The 23,351-nt window shown below is 39.2% G+C and overlaps 1 long non-coding RNA gene across 1 annotated transcript in view; it reads left to right on the forward strand.

The window, feature by feature from the left end:
• The window catches only part of LOC122423426, a 79,530-nt gene that overhangs the window by 55,817 nt on the left and 362 nt on the right, over nt 1-23,351 (forward strand). The gene's annotated exons all lie outside the window — the stretch shown is intronic.

Raw genomic sequence — 23,351 nt, forward strand, 5'->3', positions numbered from 1 at the left:
TGGGATATGTGGTTGGGGGAGAGCAGTGCTGTTGAAAAGATCATGAACTCTTGAGGCATTTTTCAGGACAATAATTTAAAGAGATCAGGTTTAGATTCAATAAGGATGGTTTTCTCTGTCTCTGCTGTTTCCTTTTCTGCCTATCTTTTGAAGGCATGTCAGTACTCTAGAGACATTTGGAAGTGTTTACATAAATATGCCATGTTTGGGGCCAATGGTTGTGTTTTGTTTATTTTGCTGCATTTGGTCATTATCAACTTAAATGGTTAATGTCTTCTATATATACAGCATTCTTTAAGGATGTCCTCTCCCCCACTGCAAAATGAGGTCCTTCAAGTTAGAAGCACACTCATGTCAGGAATGTTTGGGCTTCTCAGCTGCAATCTTGTTTCATTAATTATCTTAATGGTGACAGGAAACAAACTACTTCAGTTAAATGTTATATTGGAGTTTTTTCCTGGTAGACATTTTTGTGTTTTTTAAAGATACACTTAACTCATTGAAGGTAGGGCTCTGGCAGTGTGCAAAGAAAATTTATGTAATCTCCTTGAACTCCATTTGTGGGAAAAGTGGAAGTTTAAGCCAAAACCTGACTTGGAAACATAGTTTCTCTAGGGGATTTCAGATTTCTGTCATGATTTAGAATCTCTTGGATTGTCCCATAAAAAGGTGGGAAATGTAAGGTTTATGGCAGAAGTGGAAAACTTTTATGCCGTTAAAAGTTTATCAGCATTCATTCAAAAGTTACTGAGATCAGTATCTTATTAAAGAGCACCTTTTTTTTAAAGAAAAATTGCATCTCTATTTGTTGTCAGAATGCTGCATAAGAATGCTACCAAAGAATGGAATATAATATATTCAAATGAGAGAAATGCTTAAAAATAGTATTTGTTGAATTCTTACTCTGTGTCAGCATTGCTTTAGGTGCTTCTCTTGTATTATCTCATTTAGTCCTCGGGGTAACTCTGAACGTCCTTATTACCTCCATAAGGGTTACTACTTGGCCTAAGGTCACACAGCCTAGTAAGTGGTAGTGTAGGCATGTGAAGTCAGGCTCTTTGACTAAAATACTCATGTTCTTAATCAGTGTATTGGCTTGATAAAGTCACTGTAGATTGTTTATATCAATTGAATTTCAAGTAGGTGAGCTATAGAGATCTGTTGTTGTTCGGTTGCAAATTTGTGACTGACTCTTTGCAACCCTGTGGACTGCAGCACTCTAGGCTTCCCTGTCCTTCACTGTCTCCTGAGGTTTGCTCAAGTTTATGTCCGTTGAGTCTGTGATGCTGTCTAACCGTCTCATCCTCTGTTGCTCTCTTTTCCTTTTGCCTTTTATTTTTCCCCAGCATCAGGGTCTTTTCCAATGAGTTGGTTCTTTGTATCAGGTGGCCCAAGTATTGGAGCTTCAGCTTTAGCGTCAGTCCTCCCAGCTAATATCAGGGTTGGTTTCCTTCAGGACTGGCTGGCTTGATCTCCTTGCATATGTGGGCCACAAACATGTTTTTGAATCAGAGGTGTGAAACTGTGTCTAGCATTTAACAAACCATTTTGCTTCTTACTACTACTTATCTGGAGAGCAAATTCTTAAAAAAAAAAAAAGGACTATTTTTAAATAGTACTATTTTTCAGTTTAAAATTTACCCTAAAGTGAGTATATTTTTGTGAAAAATATCTGAACACACCTCATTATTTTATATCTAAATCTAGAACTTTGACTTATATGGGTCTGTATGAGGTAGTTAATTAAACCATTCCACCAATATTTATTGAGCAGTTGAGCATCTTCCCTGTAAGGCCCTGTTCTAGCTGGTTGGGAACAAACTGGGAAGGGAGTTAACATTTATTGTACACTTATATTCCAGGTGGTCTGTAGGTCTTCATCTCATTAATCCTTATAATAACCCTGTTATGTAGGTCTTATCCTCATTTTATAGTACAGGAGACTTGAGGCATAGAGAATTTAAGCTTTTGTAACCTAAATGGCAGCTCTGAAATTGGGATCTAAGTCTGCCTGACAGAACAACCCATGCTCCTTTTCTCACTCACTGAGCTGTCTTGTATGTGAATGTGTTCCCTTTTTCTAAGAGCTGCTTATAATCTAGTCCAGGAGTTTGCAAAGTGGAGCCTGCAAATGGACTGCTGGGGGTTCCTTATTTACTTTCAGAACTGTTTGTGCTAATACTAAGATGTTATCTCTGTTTCACTGTGTTGATAGTTAAACATTGGTGATGCGAAAGCAATGGTGGGTAAGACTGCTGGCACCTGAGCATGAATCGAGGGAGTGGCCCCAACTGTGCTCAGAGTTGTTGTGGTTTTTTTTTTTTTTTTAACCACTGTGCACTTACAGGGAAAGAAAAAAGTAGTTTCACTTACAAATGTCCTTGATACAGCAATGCGAGTTTTTACTTATTTGGACCCGGTAGTGTAGTGTATATACCTTTTTTATAAAAAATTGAGATACAGATCACGCATAAAATTCACCTTTTATTTATTTATTTATTTTTAAAATTCACCTTTTAAAAGTGTACAATTCCTTATTTTTCAGTATGATAACACGGTTGTATATTTATTACCACTGTCCAATCCCAGAACATCTTCATTACTCCCAAAGAAACCTATTGGCAGTTACCGTTCTTCCCTGACCCCCAGCACCAAGGAACTGCTAATCTACTTTCTGTTTGTATGGATTTTCCTGTGCTATATTATTCCATTTGTATGGAATATATGTTGTCTTTTATGTCTGGCTTCTTTCACTGAACAGTGTTTTCAAGGTTCATCTGTGTAGTAGCCACTGCTTCATTCTTTTTCTAAACAGCTTTAATGAGATATAATTCAAATACTACACAGTTCACCCACAGTTTAAAGGGTACAGTTCAGTGTTTTTCAGTATATTCATAGATCTCTGGAACCATTACCACAGTTGATTTTAGAATCTTTTTATCACCTCAAAAGAAACCTGTACCATTTGGTTATCACTGTCTCGCAGTCTCCCTGCTCCTTTCCAGATAAAGAACCACTAGTTTACTTTCTGTCTCCATAGATTTCCCTAGTCTAGACTTTCATATGAACAGAATCATATAGTATGATTTCATAATCTTTCCAGTTTCTCCACATCCTTACCAATACTCGTTTTAATCTGAATTTTTGGTTCCAGCAACCCTAGTGGGTGTGATGGTGGATCTCCTGGTGGTGTTGGTTTTATTTCATACTCCCTGATGACTAGTGATGCCCAGCATCTTTTTATGTGTTTATTGGCTGTTTATATGCTTTCTTTGGAGAAGTGTATATTCAAAACCTTTGCCCATTTAAAGATTGATTTATTTGCCCTTTTATTATCAAATTAAGAGTTCTTTATATATTCTGGGTATTAATGCCTTATCAGATATATAATTTGTATTTTCTCCCATTCTTGTGGGAGAAATCACTTCTTGATTGTATCACTTGATGCACAGAATTTAAACATTTTGATCATCCAGTTAATTTTTTTCTTTGGTTGTGCTTTAGGTATCATAGCTAAGAAATCATTTAATTGAAAGTATGAAGATTTACACCTGTGTTTTTTGTCAGAAATGTATATTTTTAACTTTTACATTTAGATCTTTGATTCATTTTGAGTTAATGTTTATGTATGGTGTGAAGTAGCAGTTCAGCTTCATTCTCATGTGAATATCCAGTTGTCCCGGCACCATTTGTTGAAAGGATTATTCTTCCCCTCATTGAGCTGACATGGCATTAATTGTTCATCGGTCTGATCCAGTAAATTTGGGGCTGGGGTAATTTTTTAGGTCCAGTCTTCGTGGTTTGTCCTGGTCCAGAAGAGGCTCTTCTTAGCTGTCTCTTTCCCTGGTTCCTTACTAGTGAGTTACCTGACCTGTGGTTTAGTTTGTTGCTCCTGATTAAGAGGAGCTATTTTTCAAGAACTTCCTTAGGCCTGAATTTCCTACACTCTGTTTCAAATAAAGCCAGTTTCTTTGGGGAGAGCTTTGGAGCTTTCTTATGGACTACTTCTCCCCCTGGACAGAATCTCTGAGTCATTACTCTGGATGTTGACCAGGATAGTATTGGGTTAGGGTTAGGGTTTTTTCATGAAAACCCAAATGAACTTCTTGGCAAACCCCATAGCTTTTTGCCTAATTGGCTTGTCTGTACTTGCATGGAGCTGTTGCCCCACGAGCTGGGGAGAATACAGCCCAGGCCACAGGATTCATGGACTGCTACATCTTGGAAAGAGCCTCTGTCCTGTGGGTAGGGCTGGGCGGAGGAAAGGAGCCCATTATCTTCTGGTCCCACTCACCAGGCATTTAGCCTCTTTGGGTTGGAGTTGTAGAAGATGCGAAATCCTATGGTCTGCTCCTTCTAGTGAGTGGCTGGGAGCTGAGGAGAAGAGGAGAACCTTCTTAGTCACACCCAACTGGAGTGAAACTCCATCACACTGACTCTGGAGTGGTGGATAAAAGCTCAAATGCCACAGATGTACCCTGTTAGCAAACTTTAGTCGAGTCTCTTAACTACTACTTTATTTGATGTTTGCCTCTAGGGCCATTTCCAGAGACTTAATTTTTCATTTTAGTAATTTTCACCAGCTTTGCTTATTTTCCAGGGGAGTTTGCTCTTGGGGCTCCTCATACTAAGATCCCAGAAGTTGAAATCTGTAATTTACACTCTGGTTGGGATTCATACCAATTTAATTTCTGTAGCATCATTTGCTCCTGTATAGCTCTGCTCCCCTTTCCCTTTTGCTGTTAATGTCACAAATTACAACCCAGATTTATAATTCTTACTTTATGCTGTTGTCTTTTCAGAGACAGGAGAAAAAAGAGAAGCAAAATGCATTTATATTCTCTTTAATGTTTACCTATATAGTTGTCTTTATAGACATGCTTTATTTCTTTGTGTGGATATGAATTATTCTCTAGTGTCTTCTCATTTCACACTGAAGGACTCCTTTTAGTATTTATTGTGATGCAGGTCTGCTGGCAACAAATTTCCTCAAAAATTTTTCCCCTCAGAATGTCTTTAATTTTTTTCTTCATTTTTGAAGGATAGTTGCTTAATATAGAATCCTTAGTTTACAGACCTTTTTTCTTTCAGAACTTTGAATATGCCATCCCACTGCCTTCTGGCTTCTTGGGTTTCTGTTGAGAAGTCATCTGTTATTTGTATTGAATATCTCTTATACATGAAGACTCACTTTTTCTTTCTGCTCTCAAGATTTTTTGTCTTTTTATAATTTGAATATGATTTGTCTGGATGTGGATCTTTTTCAGTTTACCCTACTTGGAGTTCATGGACCTTCTTGAATGTGTGGGTTAACATTTTTCGTCATATGTGAGAAATTTTCATCCATTATTTCTTCATATTCTTTCTGCCCCCTTTCCCCTCTTCTTCTGGGATTCCCATTATGCATATGTTGGACTTGGTGTTTCATAGGTCTCAGGGGACATTATCATTTTTCTTCATTCATTTCCCCAGATTGTATTACTTCAATTGATTGATTTTCAAGTTCACTGATTTTTTTTTCTTCTTTTGCCTTGCTCAGCTATTTCCTCCAATAAATATTCACCTCAGTTATTCTAATTTTTCAAAATTTCAGTTTGGTTCTTTTTTATAATTTCTAACTTTTTAATGGTTAGACATTATTCTCCTACTTTAGGTTTTTTTTTTGTTGTTGTTACGGCATGGTTTCCTTTAGCTCTTTGAACATATCTGAAACAGCTGGTTTAAGATCTTTTTGTTGTTTATTCACCAAGGCATATCTGACTCTTCCCAACCCCATGGACTGCAGCACGTCAGGCCTCCCTGTCCTTCACCATCTCCCTGAGCTTGCTCAAACTCACGTCCATTGAGTCGGTGATGCCATCCAACCATCTCATCATCTGTCATCCCCTTCTCCTCCTGCCTTCGATCTTTCCCAGCATCAGGTTCTTTTCTGATGAGTCGGCTCTTCGCATCAGTTGGCCAAAGTATTGAAGCTTCAACATCAGTCCTTCCAAAGATATTCAGGGTTAATTTCCTTTAAGATTGATGGGTTTGATTGCCATGCTTTCCAAGGGACTCTCAAGATCTTCTTCAGCACCACAGTTCGAAAACACCAATTCTTCAGCACTCTGCCTTCTTGACTGTCCAGCTCTCACATCCACACGTGACTACTGGAAAGACCATAGTCTTGACTATATGGACCTTTGTCAGCAAAGTGATGTCTTTGTGTTTTAACACACTGTCTAGGTTTGTCATAGCTTTCTTGCCAAGAAGCAGTTGTCTTTTTATTTCATGGCTGCAGTCACCATCCAAAGTGATTTTAAAGCCCAAGAAGAGGAAATCTGGTACTGCTTCCAGCTTTTCCCCTTCTCTTTGCCATGATGTGATGGGACCAGATGCCCTGATCTTAGTTTTTTAATATTGAGTTTTAAGCTGTCTTTTCCACTCTCCTCCTTCACCCTCATTAAGAGGCTCTTTAGTTCTTCTTCTTTTTCTGCTTTTAGAGCGGTATCAGAGGCTGTTGGTATTTCTCCCGGCAATCTTGATTCCAGCTTGTAACTCATCCAACCTGGCATTTCACATGATGTGCTCTGCATAACAGGGTGACAATAAACAGCCTTGTCATACTCCTTTCTAAGTCCTGAACCAGTTAGTTGTTCCATATAATGTTCTGACCATTGCTTCTTGACCCACAAAAAGGTTTCTCAGGAGACTGGTAAGATGGTCTGGTATTTCCATCTCTTTAAGAGTTTTCCACGGTCTGTTAGAATCCACACAGTCAAAGGCTTTAGTGTAGTCAATGAAACAGGTAGATGTTTTTCTGGAATTCCCTTGCTTTCTCTATGATCCAGTGAATGTTGATAATTTGATCTCTGTAGTAGGTATAAATTCAAGCTGTGGGCTTCCTCAGGGATAGTTTCTTTTGCTATCCTCAGCATCTTCAGCATGCATTTTCTACTTTATAATCTGAAGTGAGTGCTCAGGCTCCAGCCATACAATCTGTATTCCAGCTGTCAGGAAGGAGGAGGTCTGAAGACTTGCTTGAAAAGTGAAAGTGAAAATGTTAGTCACTCAGTCATCTCCAACTCTTTGTGACCCCATGGACTGTAGACCACCAGGCTCCTCTGTCCATGTGATTCTCCAGGCAAGAACACTGGAGTGGTTTGCCATTTCCTTCTCCAGGGTATCTTCCCAACCCAGGCATTGAACCTGGGTCTGCCACATTGCAAGCAGATTCTTTATCACTGAGCCACCAGGGAAGCCCTAAACACGTGCTTATTCCCTTTATACTTCCTAGAAGTTCTACAAGATACTTTCACTTATAGACCATTGGCAAGAATGTTACACCTGATTTCAGGGGAGGCTCGGAATTGTAGTCACTAATCTACATTGCCATTTGTCTGAGTCTTTTATTACTAAGAAGAGGAGAATTGATTTGGGGGTGTAATTAGGATTTTTTTTTAAATCATAGTCTGCCCCTTTGGTTATTCTAATATATATAAGCCTACCCTTCTTTTCGTATGTGCAACACATTTACCACATCCTAAGAGAAACTACCCCAATGTTTTATTCAGTTAGAGCATTCAGTTCAAAGCCCAGGATGTCTGAGTAGTGTATGGTCTTCTCTGGTGGGTATGGTTCAGGGCTTATAAACTAAAAGACAAGGTAACTGTACCCCAAATAACTCATGTACAGTAGGTGTAATAGAAATATGATAGCAGTAGAAAAACTTCCATTTGGAAATATTCTCTTTTTTACTGATATTCTTTATTTGGTTAGACATAGTTCTCATACTTCCTTTAGTTTTTTAGACATGGTTTCAGAAAAGGGGAGGATTGGTAACATAAAATTCTCTGGTTTATAGTGATTATTAAGTGCTACTGTGTAGTAATATATTTGAAGACTTTCTGTCCTGAGAGAGGAACAGATTTCTGGATGAAACATGGTTTTTAACTTTGATAACTCTGGTCTTTTCCTTACTCACCTTTGTGCCTTGCCTGTCTCCACTCCATCTTAACTTAATGGCAGTCACAGTGAGGTGGTCTGAAACAATTGGCTCCCCATTGGTCCCCACACCCCCATTTTGTTTTGCCAATTGTGTTCATAGCCTTTATATGGCAGAGGTCCAGTCTTATCTCCATTTGGCAGTCACCTCTTTTAACTGTACCATTTTGGAGTGTGGAGTGGTTTGCTCTTTCTACCCTATAAGGCTTCAAAGTAAGAGGCTTTTAGTCAGTTTAGATTGCAGGCCGCAGGGAAGAGAACACCTTCCCTAGTGACGTGTTCCGTTGTATCTCTTCTTACTGACTGGTGAGCTCTAGTCTCTTACCTCTCATTTTTTCTTTTCTTTTTTTAAAACTTCTTCTTTTGTGTCAGGGTATAGCCAATTAAGAGCGTTGCGATGGTTTCAGGTGAACAGCAGAAGGGATTCAGCCCTACATACTCATGTATCCATTCTCCCCCAAACTCTCCTCCCATCCAGGCTGCCATATATACTAATAACATTCAGCAGAGTTCCATGTGCTATACAGTAGGTCCTTGTTACCTTTTACCTCTCTTATATAAATTGTTGAAAGTTGCAAGAAGCAGCCAACACATACACCATTCTGAATCTTTCCTGTTTCTCTTAAAGCATTCCAGTATAATCAGGTAGTGCTTTAATGAGGTGTTTTCTCACTGCATAACAGTTATCACTAGCTTTTCGGTCTTCAGTATCTGAAGGCTCACCGCAAATGTTATCTTCTTTTGCGTGAAGCATTCTCTTCCTGACAGCAGATTATGTATTAGCATTATGTTCAACCATTTGTGACCCCCTGGCTCAGATGGTGAAGAATCTGCCTGCAGTGCAGGAGACGTGGGTTTTGATCCCGTCGGGAAGATCCCCTGGAGAAGAGAATGGCTACCCACTCCAGTATTCTTGCCTGGAGAATCACATGGACAGAGGAGGCTGGTGTGTTACAGTCCATGGGGTCGCAAAGAGTTGGGCACAACTGAGCAACTAACACTTTCACTTTTTTTCAAAAGTAAAATAATAGAGATTTTAAATGTGACATAAGTTTATTGTCACGTTAGGTAAAAGAAGTCCAGATCTGGGTAACCCAGGAGTGGTGTGGTGCTAGGAAGACAATAGAAGATTTCCATGCTGCTGTACACTTACCTTTTCTTTTGATATCCACATCGTGTTGCCAGGACAGACACCTTCAAAATGCACTGTGTTAACTGCTGGCTGCTGCTGCGTGGCTTAGCATTCTACAGATTCTACAGCATCTGCCCTTAGATGTAGTTGTAAAGTGGAGAGTCCCACAGTGCTTTGGAGAACACTTTCATTGTGTTTTTTGTTTGGGAAATGGATTTCTTTGCCTGTAGTCTTTTTTCCCTCTTTATTTCAGAGCTTTAAATATAATTGTACTGAAGTTAAAAACATATTTATTGATGTCTGTTACATTTTATTCCATCAGAACTTCTCAGCACCTTTTTCAAAATATTAATTGGCTGAGAGTAATATGTTTGAAGCAAGAGGCTATCAGAAGGGAAGAATAATGGACCATGACTTAGCTGTTTTTATTTGAGATTTATTGTATTTCCAGAGATTCTGCCTTGATTGAAGCCATTGATGACCATGAGCAACTGAGAATATATTTTTAAACACAAATTCTGCACTGTTTACTGTGAAGGTAATGTGAAGAGCCAGTGCTCTGGTATGGTATACCATACCATACCAAAGATGGTAACTGATCTTGTCAGAATAGATTCATTTGATTAATAGGGTAGCTTTTATAATTAAAGTGTAATCAGAAGAGTAATGGATGAGTGTGATGGTGACACAGGCTTCTCAGGTGGCACAGTGGTAAAGAATCCGCCTGCAATGCAGGAGATGTGGGTTCGACCCCTGGGTCGAGAGAGTCCCTGGAGAAGGAAATGGCAACGCATTCCAATATTCTTGCCTGGGAAATCCCATGGACAGAGGAGGCTGGCGGGCTGCAGTCCATGGGGTCGTAAAGAGTTGGATGTGACTTGGCGACTAAGCATGCACGCCTGTACACATGCTGGCGACATGCCTTGGTGTTTCATGGCAAAGGCGGCAGGTGCTGTCACGGATGTACATCGTCCTGAGGGTCCCTCGTTGTAGCACCAGTGGGTGCCTAGGAGCTCTAGTCTGGCCGCTTCTCCTTGACCCGCAGACACTCGGGTCTTCAGTCTGCCTCTCTGAGAGGGTGTTGCTGTATTTGGATTTGAGTTTGCTGTAGTCCTATAAAATTGTGACAGTTTCTGGATTTTTTTCTTCTTTTTATGGCCAGATATTTCATTCTCAGTGTTTTGAAATGTTTGATCAAGAATTTAGGACATATTCATGGCTCATTTTGTAAGGAAGGGAGCATACTCTTAAGATATGGGGAGAGGGCTCACTGGGGAACCTAAGGACGTGAACCTCTGGCCCTGGAAAACAATGCTTCTCCTCAAACGCTGCATTGTAGTGTGGAAACAAAGCGTAGTACTGTACACGTCTTCCCTTTCCCCCAACTGCTGCTTGTCTTCATCCTCGATGAGGTTTGTCTCAACAAGTTTTTCATTCCAAAGTCAGTATGTTCAAAAATAACTAATTTTTTTCATATTATTCATACCCGAACAGCATCACTAGGGCAGATTTTCTATACTGTGGCCTGGCAACATTTCAGGTTGTCTTAACTTATTGGAGTGTAAGGTTTTAGTGTCAGAGAGGAGGTGACAGAAGAATTCCTAACTTGAAAACTGTCTCATGATGGATTATGCAGTTTCATAGGTGAAATTACACGTATGTTCAGATCATATTTAAATTTATTCAGGTATTTTATACATAGCGTGTGGACTTCTAAACATCCATCATTCTTATTCTTAGAGAAGAAACTTCTAAAAGACAAATAGAATTCCACAGTTAAAAATCAGAACACATTTGAGTACCGCAGAAGAAGGATTAGGAATCATAAGGAAAGCATATCTGTAGTGTTTGTGGGCATGAGTATAGTTCAAGGAATGTAATGAAGTCATCTTGCCAGAATAGTGCTTTAAATGTTAGGCAGCCTTTTCTTGTCGGGGTTGGGGGGGAGCGGTGGATGGAATTGGAGATGGGGTTAAGGCAAATTGTCAAATTTCTATTAAATTTTCACATGCGAAAAAAAAAAAAGAAGGCCACCTGATAGTTAAACTCTGTGTACTTCTCAAGGATAACTTCTCGTAATATTCTTTAAGAGAACAGGACAGAGAGTAATAATTTTTATTCAGAGTGACTTGCCCAAGGTCATATCACCAAACTCAGTGATACAAGGTATTAAGATACAGGTCACATATTATAACTTCCCTGAAACAGCGTTACTGCAGTTGTCTCTAGGGGGCCAGGCAGAACATACCAAACTCGAAAGTCAGGCGGCAGACTGAGGTAAACAGTTTCCCCTACAGTCTGTTCTCTGTGCAGCTGTTAAAGTGATCTTTCAAAAACATGCATCAGATCATATCACTCCATTGCTTAAAACCTCACGGGGCATCCAGTGTTTCATAGAATGTACTTCGCTACCCTCTTTCTCTGCTCCCTGCCCAGCCTGGTCTTTAATTCCTTGAAGATGTCAAGCTCATTCCCACCTCATGGCCTTTGAACTTGTACATGTTGTTTCCTCTGCATGGCAGACTGCTGCTTGTCGGATTCAGGTAGCATCAGATTGTGTAGTGGTTAGAAGCATGGGTTCTGAAACCTGATTGCCTGCATTCAAGTTACTATTTAACCTCTCAGTTCCTTCATTTCCTGAGCTGTAAAAAATTGGATAATATAAGTAAATACCTCTTAATGTTGTGAAGGTTGAATACACACATATGAAGTGTCTCACACAGATAAGTGCTCATTAAGTGTTGGCTATTATTCAAGTCTCAGCTCAGAGATTATCTCCTCAGTGAGACCTTTCTTGAACATATAATTTAAATGAGCCATCCCACACCCCCCGTAAAAGTTACAGTTACCTGAAATTATTTTACTGTGTATTTATTTTTGTGTGTGTATCTCTTTCACTGTAATGTAAGCTCCATGAAAGAAGGAATATTTTCTCTTGCACTCCCAGTGCCTAGAACAATGCCTGATATTCAGTATATACTTGTTGGGTGAATTGATGGAAGTCAGATCCATCCCAGAAGGTCCTCTTAGTGACATTAAGACTGAAGGCAGGCAGTCTCACGCAGTGAAGGGTGTGCCCATGTGTACCCAGCACCTTTAGGTTGTGGTCAGGCTGTGGATATCTGGCAGGGGCGTGTAGAGAGGTAATACAAAGAAAAAGAGTTGAACCCGCAGATAAAATACATATTTTACTTTTCTTGTTTCTCAATGTTTTTATTTATTTCTCCTGCTTCAGCTGGTAAGTTCATGTCCTTTTTTATAAGCCCTTGAGCTTACTTGTGTCTTTAAGTTTGGGGACAGCTGGTTGCCCCTCAGCATTATAAAGTTACAGCTTTATTGAGCTTCGTCTAAAATAGTGTGAGTAGAAAGTACCGATATGTAATTAGATACTCAGCTGTATATGATAATTTTAGGAATCAGAGGGATGGTCTAAAACTCAAAGTAGGCAATCTGAGACTAGGCATTCCTGAGTTACCAACAGAGTCAGGTATGATAACAATTTATCATTCCCTTGTGTCTGTACCTCTGCCTTTTCCTCTTACTGTCTTTTTTTTTTTTTCTGTTTTATTTCTTATATTCCTTTTTGTTTCTGTCCTTCTACTCATGTCCATGTTTTCCATATGTATATGAGTGAAAATGTTAGTCACTCAGTCGTGTCCAACTCTTTGTGACCCCGTGGGCTGTGTAGCTCACCAGGCTCTCTGTCCATGGAATTCTCTTGGCAAGAATACTGGAGTAATAGCAAATGAAACAACTGACAAAGGATTAATTTCCAAAATACACAAGCAGCTCATACAACTCAATACCAGAAAAACAAACAACCCAGTCAAAAAGTGGGAAAATGACCTAAACAGACATTTCTCCAAAGAAGACATACAGATGGCTAACAAACACATGAAAAGATGCTCAACATTGCTCATTATTAGAGAAATACAAATCAAAACTACAATGAGGTATTGCCTGACACCAGTCAGAATGGCCATCATCAAAAAGTCTAGAAATGATTAATGCTGGAGAGGGTGTGGAGAAAAGGGAATGCTCTTGCACTGTTGGTGGGAATGTAAATTGATACAGCTACTATGGAAGACGGTATGGAGATTCCTTAGAAAACTAGGAATAAAACCACCATATGACCCAGCAATCCCACTCCTAGGCATATAGCCTGAGGAAACCAAAATTGAAAAAGACACATGCATCACATTGTTCATTGCAGCACTATTTACAGTAGCTAGAACATGGAAGCAACCTAGATGTCCATAACAGATGAATGGATAAGGAAGTTGGGGTATATAGACACAACAGAATATTACTCAGCCATAAAAAGGAACACATTTGAGTCAGTTCTAATGAAGTGGATGAACCTGGAACCTATTATGCGGAGTGAAGTAAGTCAGAAAGAGAAAGATAAATACCGTATTCTAATGCATATATATAGAATCTAGAAAAATGGTACTGAAGAATTTATTTACAGGGCAGCAGTGGAGAAACAGACATAGAAAATAGACTTATGGACATGGGGAGAGGGGAGGAGAGGGTGAGATGTATGGAAAGAGTAACATGGAAACATACATTGCCATGTATAAAATAGATAGCCAACAGGAATTTGCTGTATGGCTCGGGAAACTCAAACAGGGCCTCTGTATCAGCCTAGAGGGGTGGGAGGGGAAGGGAGATGGGAGGGAGGTTCAAAAAGGAGGGGATATATGGTTACCCATGTCTGATTCATGTTGGGGCTTGACAGAAAACAACAAAATTCTGTAAAGCAATTATCCTTCAATTAAATAAATTTTTAAAAAGTAAAAAAAAAAAACCAAAAAGATAATACTGGAGTGGTTTGCCATGCCCTTCTCCAGGGGATCTTCCTGACACAGGAATTGAACCTGGGTCTCCCTCATTGCAGGCAGATTCTTTACTGTCTTAACCACCAGGGAACTGAAATGATGTTTCTATTATCTGACTGGCTGCTGCATCCAGTACCCAAAATTGCATTCATTATCCCCTCAGGTAAAGGTCCTCCTCCTCTCTTCCCTGTTTCTATTAGCAGAATTCGTGTTCTGCGGTCATTCTGGCTTAAAACCTCGGTATCATCTCTGATACCTCCTTTTCTTCACTCCCCCCATAACCAAATACAAACCAATTGTATCACTTATAAATTCTCTCTTACTCATTCCACATTAACTGCTAGGTATGGCTCCATGTTGTGTGTGACAGTTCCTGTCTTTCTGCATTTACTACTGCAAGTCAGGATTTCAGTAAGTTATACTTTGCCTAATGAAAGTAACTTTGTAACTTTTTCCCCAACCTCATTGTCCCTTTTGCCAATCCAGTATTTATTCCACTGCCAGATTAATCCTCCAAAACATGGTTTGATTATGCTGTTCCCGACTTTAAATTTTTATTTTATTTTATATTGAACTGTAGTTGATTTATTCCTGTTTCCTAGAGTGAAGCTCAGCTTGCTATCCCAGGCACATCTCATGTAACTTGTATGCGATTGCCCTTTTGAACATCTTCTACACCTTTCCACACCCTTGTTTTTGTTTAGGCTGTTCTGTCTGCTGGAAGAATATAAGCTCCCTGAGGTCAGGAATTTGTTTTATTCACTGTAGCATCCCTTAGCACCCAGAAGAATACCTGGCTTGTAGTAGGTACTCAGTAGATATTTATTGAGGGAATGAGTAAAAAATAAGTGAATCTTGTCAGTAGTACCCATTTAGAAGTATTTGTTGACATACAGTCGATTTACAATGTGTTAATTTCTGCTTACAGCAGAGTGACTCAGTTAATGCATATATTCTTCTCCAAATTTTTTTCCATTATGGTTTATCACAGGATACTGAATATAGTTCCCTGTGGTATGCAGTAGGACCTTGTTGTTTACCCACTCTCTGTATAATCGCACACTCCCAATACTGCCCCCCCACGCCTCCCTCCCTGTGGACAACCCCAGGTCTGCTCTTTATGTGTGTGAGCCTGTCTCTGTGTTGTGTGTGCACGCATGCTAAGCTGCTTCAGTCGTGTCTGACTCATGGCAACCCTGTGGGCTGTAGCCTGCCAGCTTCCTCTGTCCACGGGATTCTCCAGATAAGGACACTGGAGTGGGTTGCCATGTCCTCCTCCAGGGGATCTTCCCGGCCCAGGGATTGAACCCATGTCTCTTACATCTCCTGCATTGGCAGATGGATTCTTTACCACTAGTGCCACCAGGGAAGCCCCATTCTGTTCTATAATACTGTCCATTTTTTATGAGTGCTTTCAAACTTTAGTGTCTTAGGAACCTTTTCTGATCTTATGTGTATTTTTATTTAAACGTAAATACCTACCTGCGACAGAACCTTTTTCGCTTTTTTTTCTGTATCAGTGCTGACTGTGTGTATGTCATGTGGTTTCCATGAGGTTAATATAGTCAGTAGATGAGCAAAATGTTCATTGAGTTCCTATTCCGTGTCAAGTATAATATCCAGCTACTTGAGTAAAAAAGACAATAGGACAGAATCTCTTTGCTCAGTGCACTTAACTGCCTGGTGGAGGATGAGTCTGTTTTCATAGTAGTAAAAGTGAGCAGCAAGCCCGGGATCTTACGGAGGCGCAGCCTGTTGGAAAGTGATAGTAGGGAGAAGGTGGGTTGCAGCAGAGGCGATCCTAGCAGAGTCACAGGGAGAAAGCCGCAGGGGCTCGGGGGCTAGTGAGAAGTGAGGCAGGTGCTCTGAGGGGCCTTGTGCCGCCGCTGCTGAAGAGGCCGTTCTGTATTGTTAGCTTTTATATGTTCTGTTGGAATAAGAGGAAAGACTTGGATGGCTGATTCCCCCTTGGGAGAAGCTGAAAACCTGAAGTGAGCAAAAACTGAAGATCCATGGAAGTTTCTGAAAAAAAATTACTTGGGTGGTAAAGTTTTTGTTACTTGAAATGCCTTCCTACTTGAGTGATAGGCTATATAAGCAATTCCAGTTTGAAAATAATTTTTTTTCTGAGAATTTGAAAGTATATTCTATCTCAGTTTCCAGCGCTGATGTTAAGAAATCTGATGTCATTTATTGTATCTCCCAATGTTGTAGGTAAGTCATTTGGGCAGGGCTTAGCTTGGGGGATTCTTCTGTTCCACATGGTGTTAACTTGGTCCACATGGTGGCATTCAGCAAGTGACTGGGCTTGCCTCGTGGGTACAGGAGAGAACCTGCCTGCCACTTTGATGGGGGTATCTGGAAGGCTAGTCTTAGCTAGGTCCCTTTTTTTTCCAGTGTAGTCCTGAGACACCTTTTTATGCTCTGTCCGTCATAGTAGTTGAACTTCTCCTACAGGAGTGCAGGGCTTAGACAATAAGAGTTTTAAAGATTTGGTTTATCTGTTAAAGTAAATTGAGGGGAATAAAAGTAAAAATCTGTACAGCTAAAAAAAAGTTTCATTAATTGATTTTAAAAACCACTTTTTATACAGAGAAACTTTTTTGAAAGAAGAACCATATCATTTGGTTGTGTGAAACTCTTTTATCACGGGTCATAATACAAAATCATGATAGTGTATACTTTTTCAGATTTATCATCTGTCTGCCTGAGCTCTTCCACTCCTCTGACACATTTCGTGCTGTTGCTTCTAGTTACATATGCCACTCGGCACCAGCAGAAGGCATGCGGCCCACAAAGGGGGTGGGGAGGAGAAAGGATGAGGCGGAACCAGGCCAGCAGGAGAGGGAAACAGATGGGTTGTGGGAGATGACCCTGCCCCCGTGTTGTTTTTGTTCTGGCTGCTACTGATCATATGTGAATCAGCAGCCAAGAAACTGAAGTTGGTGATCCTATGATGAAAAAGAAAGTTTGACTTTGGATTCAGTAGAAGTATAAATTTACACCATTAAAACATGATGCAGATTTTTTTTCCTCTTGGTTATTTTAATTACATTTCCTTTGAGATATTTTGGAAGGTATTTTGAGACATAACTTTAATTTTTCTAAATAGCATTATACATCTAATCTGAGATAAATATTACTCTTTCAGCTTTTCTTCTTCATGCAAATTGTACAGTAAATACACTTTTAGGAGTATTCAAGAACTGGTAGAGTAGACTTAATCTATGATGGCAATGCCTCAGCATTTTTGGTTCTTGTCTCTAGATTCCCAGTTAACTAGGACTTTCTCCTGTGGGCTATTTAAAAGTGAGCAGAAAGTAGGTATGTTCGCTGGAGAAATAAATCTTCCCAATGTATATATTTCATGCTAAATATTCTCTCTTTTCTTTTGTCAGTGCTTACCCTTGACTTTTGTTTGGCTTATTTTCTAAGGTGAAAATTAAGGAAACCTTGCTTTATGTCTTACCAAGTCTTTACTTTGTTCTATGGAAGACTATTATTTAAAAAAAAATTTTTTTTTAATTATAAGAATGTTAGCAAACATACATCAATATAGAGAGAACAACAGTATAATAAATCTCCATATGCCCAATATAAAGCTTCAGTAGTTAGCAATGTTCTGTCACTCTTGTTTCATCTGTTCTGCCGGCCCCTAATGATTTTTTTTTTTTTTTTTTCCCCTAATGATTTTTTATGGAAGAATTTTTGTAATACCATTTAGTGTTAGCATTTTGAAAGAAATCTTTCAATTAAATTGAAATTAATTAACTTGAAATTGTTCAGTTAAATACTACTATAGCATGTAACTTGCCTGGTAAAAATGTGTGGTAAACTATCTATATAGGTATGTAAAATTTTCATGTGACTTCTTCAAGCCCTTAATAATCTTATAAATATGGAACTTAATCCCTTTACCAGCTCAGCTGGAAAAGAATCTGCATGCAGTGGGAGAACTGGGTTCAGTCCCTGGGTTGGGAAGATCCCCTGGAGAAGGGAAAGGCTACCCACTCCAGTATTCTGGCCTGGAGAATTCCATGGACTGTATAGTTCATGGGGTTGCAAAGAGCAGGACATGACTGAGCAACTTTCAACAATCAGATGCTAAACTATTAAAATAAATTCTGAATGGAACACTGAATAAAAGTTCTTCAAACTGCGTTTTCTTTCATTCAAGGTAGTGGCAGGCAGTCATGGTCCAGGTCATTACAGGATTCGATATTCCCTTCTGTAATCTATTGAAAATGCACGAGTCTAAAACACATCACTTTTTAAACTTCATTTTTCTTCATGCCTGGACTTGACTTGGTTTGACTTTCTTTGAGGGGCCACATTCTGGTTTCTTTTAAAGAGATATCTTTTCTTTTTTTTTTTAAAAAAAAGAAGTACTGGTTATGTGTATTAAGTGCATACCAGAATTACAGACTCATGCAGTTTAACTTCATTTGCTTTGTTAAAAAAATCAGGATATCATGTGGTGGGTGGATCTTTATTGTCTTTTGGGAGCAGTAACACATGTGAATGTCAGATCTCTGAATCTTAGCAATAATAATTTTCTAATTCAAAGTAATAGGAGAAAGGTTGTTCTGAATTACTGAAAAATAAATTTAAGGACACTTTAAAGAATAGACAGTTTATTCTTTCAGACTCAGTGACTAATTTGGGTTAGTTTAGTAAATTATTTCTCAAGCAGAGATCTTGCCAAGCTATTTCAAAATTATTGTGGTAAAAAACATGATACTAAAGTTACCATCTTAATCATTTTTAAGTGGATAGCTCAGTAGTGTTAAGTATATTCACATTATTGTCCAACAGATCTCTAGAATTTTTGTATCTTACAAAGCTGAAACTCCACATTGAGAAACACTATTGCCAGGCCATTTTAAATGCAAAAATAGCTCATTTGAAATGAGAAATATACATTTACATATTAACATTGACTGTGTTACATGTTAATCTCTTTTGTAATTGTGTTAAGAATTATACATCATGAGGCAGTATTTTAGTTTTTCTCTTAATCTGGTAAACATTATAAAATTACTGGCATTCTTTTATCCTACCCCTCCCTCAAAGTAGCATAAAATTTTTCTTAATCTCATACTTGGTTGTAGACTCACAGATATCAGTGAAGTCTGAAATAAGGAGATTTTGCTGTTTTGTTAAGAACTTTTTGTATGAAACTATAATTCTGCCCCAGCAGCTTACCTGGAGTACTTGAATGAGGTTTGCTGATTCCTGTCCAGTCTTCTTATATCATTCAGATTTTCCTCAAGACCTACCTGTCTTGGTCCCCAGATTATCTTTTAAGTGTCTTTCATTTGCTTTTGTCTTCTGGACAAGTGTTTATCAAGTGGATGTTAAATGTGCAAATACTATTTGCAGGGTCTGTCTACTCTCTACACACACAGCTGTTACCATCTCAGTTAAACATCATTTTCTAATGAGAGGTATCAACTCATATAGTCTATAATGACTTAGCAAATGTCTTTTCCCAGTTTTATTGAGATATAATCGATATATAGCACTGTGTAAGTTTAAGGTGTAAAGTGTAAATAGTGACTTGACTTACATATACTGTGAAATGTTTACCACAATAAGTTTTGTTAACTTTCATCATCTCATATAAATGAAAAATTTCTTTTTCTCTGTGATGAGAGCTGTTAGGATATACTCCTTTAAAAACTTACAAATATATAGCAGTGTTAGCTCTACTTGTGATTGGAAGTTTGTATTTTTGACAACCTTCATCCAGTTCCTCCACCTCCCACCCCCACTACTGGTTAACTACAAGTGTGATCTTTTTTTGTGTGAGTTTTATATTTTTGCATATATTTGTCTTTTTCTGTCTGATTTATTTAACTTAGCATGATGTGCTCAAGGTCTCTCCATATTTTTGCAAATAGCAGTATTTCCTTCTTTTTGTGGCTGAGTAATATTCCAGTGTATATTCACAACCCTAAAGTTGGAAGTTTTGGTACTGTCCTGCTGCTGCTTTCCTTAGGACTCATTTGAGGGGGGGCGGAGGGGGGCAGAGAGAGAGTGTGTGTGTGTTTAAACTCACTTCTCAGTGCCATCATCTATGTGCGTTTGTGTGTCTGTGTGAGCATGCTCATATGTTTCAGGGTGATTGAGGATTCTGTCCTAAGGAGTTTGAGTCTCAAAGGATTACTACCACACCCTGGCCAAGTTTTTTTAATCTGAAATCTCACTGATTTATACTTTAGTGAAATTGAATCCAACTTCACAGAGAAGTTTCAGTGCAGCTCCCTAGCCTGTCAGACTCAAAACCTCCTTTTCTGTCCTCTGTGGACATGAAAACCTAAGCTGTGTGGCCATTAAGACCAGCAGCTTCCCCAGAGCCAACTGCGTGCTGCACCGCGTCTTGACTACTTTCGTCTCACCGCTGTGATTCCTAGTTCCTGCCTCATTCCTGGAGCCAGAGGTTTCTCTACTTTCTTGTTAGTTCAACTGTGCATTTACAGAAAGAAAGTCACGTCACTCAGTCGTGTCCGACTCTTTGTGACCCCATGGACTGTAACCTACCAGGTTCCTCCATCCATGGGATTTTCCAGGCAAGAATACTGGAGTGGGTTGCCATTTCCTTCTCCAGGAGATCTTCCCGACTCAGGGATTGAACCTGGGTCTCCCACATTGTAGGCACACGCTTTACCCTCTGAGCCACCAGGGAAGTTCTCGTGCATTTAAAACCCTTGTTCAGATTTATCCAGCATTTCTAGGTGTTTTATAGCTAGGAAACATTCAGACTACCTGGTCCCTGCCCCATTGCCAGAAATCGAAATCGGCCTCTTCACTCGACAAAATAGACTGGAACCCAAAGATGGCACCTGAGGCCACACAGCATGTCTGAGAAACACCTAGACTTAGGCTCTGGGCCTCCTGAGGTTTCTCTCTCCTGCAGGGGATAAGGAAAGATGTGGCTCAGTCATGAACTCGAGCGACTTTGGGCAGACCCTGAGCCCACACCCCACTGCCCAAAGCCTGTCCTGGGGTGGAGAGCACAGGGCCGGGCCCATGGAGTTTGGGGAAGGGCTGCAGATGCAGGGGTGGCGGAGGGCAGGGGCAGACGGGGCTCTGGGAGAGGCTGGGCACTCAGGCTTCCTGGAGCCAGGCTGCAGCTCTTCCACGTGGTACACAGAGAGCCGGCCCACACCCCCACACAGAGCTCTTCTCCCCGCAAAGGATTTTTGAATATCATAAAATTGAATTTTTTAGTCTGAAAAGGCTCCTGTTAAGGAAAGCAAACATGCTATTAGCTAATAAGGCAGATGGATTAATCATGTATAACAATTGTTTTCTCCTGGTACACATAGAGACATGGCTTAAATGATGGTAAATCATAGACAAGATGGGCAAAATTCTTTGAAGGTCAGATTCTGGATTTTCTTGGTAGGCATTTGTTATTATATAATTCCTACAATTTTTCAAACCCTTTAACAGTTGTTTCTCCAGTGTTTGCCCATATTATCTCTTAGACTGTTGCATTCCTAAAATATATTTTTTCTTTTGAACATCCCTCACTCACTTTCTTTCACCCTTTTTGGAGTAGAGAGTCCTTCTTAATATCCTTGTTCTTCTTAATGTCAAACCCCACCCCCCTTAATTGCTCTTACCTGGATCATTTCCTTTCCTTTGTATTTTATGAGGATCAACTAGAACTACAGTTAGCTTTGGGCACAGTGAAAGCTTTACATGAAGGTGGATGTGATGGTCCTTTTAGTTTTCAATGTCTTTCTTCATTTCATGGCTTTCCAGTATTTTGGTGATTTCTTCATCTGAAGCACATTAGATGCAAGTCCTCACTAAAGTCTGCAGGGAGCCCCTAGGCCCCCTTTTTAGATTAAGAATTATAGCCTCTTCATTATAAAAACAATATATATTTTAGAGAAAATTTGGAAACTAAAATTAAAAATTTTCATAGTCCAACAAACAAAACCCATTTTCTGTTTTGGTAAACTTCCTCATGGCTTCAGTTGGTAAAGAATCTGCCTGCAATGCAGGAGACCCTGGTTTGATCCCTGGGCTGGGAAGATCCCCTGGAGAAGGAAATGGCAACCCACTCCAGTATTCTTGCCTGGGAAATCCCATGGACAGAGGAGCCTAGCGGGCTACAGTCCATGGAGTCACAAAGAGTTGAACATGACTGAGTAACTCTTTATGGTCTTTTTTCCCCTGTTATATCTTACTTTTTAAAACTTTAAATAAATATTTTCTGCATTTTAAATGCTTTGAAAAAAATCTTCTTCATAACTCCACAGGATTTGGCAGGTGAATACAGTCTTAATTCCCTAAACCATTAATTCTCATGTTTTTGAAAAGACTTCCTTGTTTTTTGTATTCTTTTTCATTTTTAAAGATCTTTTTCTTATGTTGGCATGTGTTCTGCTTTTTAGTATCCCATTCCTGGGTACTATGATTAAGTATTCAGGTAGGTTAAAATATTTGAGCTAAAAACCAAAAACACTACTTTGAAACACTACTTTGAAAAGATAATATACACCTCAGTGTTCATAACAGCATTATTTACACTTGGCTCTATATGGAAACAACCTACATGCCTGTCAACAGATGAGTGGATAAAGCAGACGTGATATACATATATATATACACACACACACGTACATATATATGTATATATATGTGTACACACACACACATACACACAGTGGAACACCATTCAGCCATGAAAAAGAACAGATTTTTGCCATTTGCAGCAACATGGATGGACTTGGAGGGCATTTTGTTAAGTAAAATAAGTCAGAGAGAGAAAGACAAATACTGTGTGATATCACTTACATGTGGAATCTAAAAATACACAACCAACTAGTGAATATAACAAAAAAGAAGCAGACGCACAGATACAGGGAACAAGCTAGTGGTTTCCAGTTGGGGGCTGGTGGGGGTGGAGAGGCAATATGGATGGAAGAGGAATGAGAGGGATAGACTGTTGGGTGTCAGATAGGATCAAGGATGTAGCATACAAAATGGGGAATATAGCCAGTATTTCGATGGAAAGTAACCTTTAAAAGTTGTATAAAAATTTTAAAAAACTGAGCAATTATCCATTATCAAACAGACATCTCCATATTTCTGTGTGGAATCTAGTGTTTAAGGAATTCTTTTCTTAAAGAAATTTTCTCCCCCAGATTAAGTTGGTGCAATATACTTTAATATCATTAGGTATTATTTCTCAAGATATTTTTCCTTAGTAGTTGGAAGGTAACCGTGATCTCATAGCTCTTTCTCTTTGCTACTGTTTCCTTTTATCCTATGAGACATGTGTGTGTGTTGGCTTTTTTTATTTCTATAGTATTTTATTTATTTAAAAATTTATTTTAATTGGAGGATAATTACTTTAGAATATTGTGATGGTTTTT

This window comes from Cervus canadensis, chromosome 21 (assembly GCF_019320065.1).
Source record: "Cervus canadensis isolate Bull #8, Minnesota chromosome 21, ASM1932006v1, whole genome shotgun sequence".
Classification (NCBI taxonomy): domain Eukaryota; kingdom Metazoa; phylum Chordata; class Mammalia; order Artiodactyla; family Cervidae; genus Cervus; species Cervus canadensis.